The following is a 3,024-nucleotide window of genomic DNA, read 5'->3' as shown; positions in this document are numbered from 1 at the left end:
CAACTATCTTTTTAAGTGATGCTATTGCAGGAAACAATTCCTTTACGAACTATATCTAGCTACAATATCTTTTTTCAGTTAAAGGTTTCTAAATCCGGTTCTGTCTCATTGCAGGCATAAACTGCGTGTTAAACATGGACTATTTCTAATTCATTATTAATAAATTTAGACGTCCACTTGTATTGTAACTCTATATCTAAACCGTTTTAAGATGTCTTGAAAGAGGAACGGGAAAAGGTTCGGTTTAGTCAAAAATCGAGGAATGCCCTGTTGTAGCTCGAAAACGATAACAGATAGAGAAATGCGGTTTGCGTCATTGTTATTTTCTTCAAAATAAGAGCTCTAGACTCAATCTGCTCTATCTATGATAGATTCGCAGTGTGACTATGTGGTTTATTATTACATCCTACTGATTGGGAAAAAGCCAAATTAACCTAAAATGAGACAAATGGTCCTTCTAATGAGGCGAAGTTAGTCGACCTGCTAGTAATGACGGCCAACATCTCGAGATGTAATCGCCCACTTAAATTTTCTCTCAGGAGTAATATTTCAGCACGCAGCAATTAACTAATTTGTTTTTGACATGTACTTAGTTCTTCTCCAATTAATTGATGTTACGAAAGTAATATGCAAGTCACACTTACTGTTTAGCTGAAAAAACATTTTCTAACCGACTACGCGACGGTTTCTAATAAATATTCAAATATTTAGGTACCTATGGTAGATTTTTAATAAAAATGTCGATTTTAGAGAACTTGGCAAAGTCTCACATTCTGTATGTACATACCTAATCCTGCCAAAAAATATTATACCTATGTAAATATTTAAAGCCATTGAGAAAGTTGTTCATCAATGTTTTCGAATTAATAACATAAACAATTAGAACTAATACACTTATATGATAGTCTAAAATCTATCGAGAACAACGATTTTATTAATTTTTTAAGTACATTATTGAATTTCTTTAATTTTATGGGTTATTCTTCAAATAAAATAGTAGTGTTATATGTTGACGTGATTGTAATTTTATCCTCTATCTGTTACTGTCAAGATCCAACATGGCACGCGTAAGAAAAAAAAAACAATTGAATGTTGCATAACGGAAACTAGTGGCCGTAAAAATTTTCTTTCGACGAAAATGGATCCCTTGTAACTTTTTATCCCCCAGTACCAAATTAAAGCTCTTTGAGTTGTGAAATAAGGACGCTAGATTGCATTTTCTAAAATTGCTATTTTTAGTTATTTCACAATATTTCATTAACGGCGGCAGATATCTTTGATCTGTTTGGTTTACTTTAATGATCCTGAAAATACGCTACCTTTTTTCTAATTTGAGCCACCATGTATATCTTACGGTTTCCCAAAAACCAATGGTGAGCCATGAAAAACGAATCACCCTGTATTGTAACTGATATTTATTTTCATGTATCGATATGTGTGGAATAAATATCTCAAGCAACTTTAACCATCAATGAAATGTGTTAATATCCAATATTAATCGTACATAACTATGTTGACAGAGATTTTGTTAAGTACCTACATATTACTATATTTTATTTTGACTGCATTATTAAATATTAATCAATGCATTTCCCAACGTTTAAAAAAATTGAAGCTTTAATTATAAGAAAAGAACAAAATATCTCTTTAATATAACTTTCAGTTATGGTATTACTTTTCCAATCTTCGTCCTGTTTCACTGTGGACAAGGAACTGAAGCTGATGCTACTTCGGGAGCTCCACAGGGATCAGTTCGTGGCCAGCTATTACTCAGTAAATTAATTAACAACATTTGTGATAATCTTATAATCTTCGATTATATGCAAATGATTTCAACCTGTTTGCTTCTGTTACACACGTTGATGACTGTATTGTGTTTTGGAAAGATTTGTCAAGAGCAAACGAATAGCAAAATATAAATTGTCCTGATATATTTTGACGTATAATGATCAACATTTCTTGCTTTCATTCTTGCTATTTCACATATAGCAATGTAATGCAATTTTCACCAACTCCTGTTATGTGTCTAAATCGTAGGAAATTATAGACGCATTGATTTATTTAGCACTAGTTTTAAAACATTAAATATAGAACAGACTTCCTGATTTTGCTGGTAGAAGAGAACCCACAACATCAGTTAAATCACTCGTTTTATTAAATTACAAAATGTTCAGTAATTTGTCAGTAAGTAGATACAGAGATACTGTTTTCACTTTGACACAAGATATCTAACAGTACGTAAACAATATCTATCGTCAACGAATCTGCTTACTATTTTCAAGTAACATAATTAAATTAAATTAAATAAAAATGTCGGTTTTATCGCATGGCAAATATTCATATCTAAATTTTTGAAGATCCTTAACTGATGCCAGCATGTCGTTCGGATCATAAAACATCATTATGGTATAAGCTATATTATTCACGATTAGTATCATATTCATCACTGCTATTATTATAACATGCATATTTATGATACTTAAAAAATAAAGTAAAGGTATTTTGTATCGTTATTTTTTCAACAATGTAACACATCTGTATTATTCTGTGAGTCTGTCTGTATCAATTTTACCAGTAGGCAATTCCTTGTTTTTTAAAATTTTTCACTCCAACGAATAAAAAAATGAACCGAAATTTATTCTATTAGTTGCTCATTCCCTCTCACAATTGTACCTATCGGTTTCCAAACAGTTTTAAAACACAATGCATACATTTTCCTAAGAATTCTAAATGTTCCATAAAAAAAAACTTATTACGCGGGCCGCGGGCCAAAAGCGAATCCCTGTCAAAATTTTTATTTGTTTGACTGGAATAATGAAGTGATCCCTCAATTAAAAATCACAAGCGACAAAACGAGCGTCTAAATTTAACGGTCTTTGTCCAAAATGTAAACAGAAAAGAATTGTGAAATACGATTTTTAACATTTTAACCAACTACATTTTCTATTATTACTTGTAAGTATCAGCCTGGGAGCTGACCAGACTATACCATTAAACTTAAGAAATACTCACATATACAGTGTT

The sequence above is a fragment of the Anoplophora glabripennis genome, unplaced genomic scaffold, assembly GCF_000390285.2.
Source record: "Anoplophora glabripennis isolate ALB-LARVAE unplaced genomic scaffold, Agla_2.0 scaffold14, whole genome shotgun sequence".
Taxonomy (NCBI): Eukaryota; Metazoa; Arthropoda; class Insecta; order Coleoptera; family Cerambycidae; genus Anoplophora; species Anoplophora glabripennis.
The sequence above is the reverse complement of the archived record's forward strand: the minus strand, read 5'-3'. Positions refer to the sequence as shown.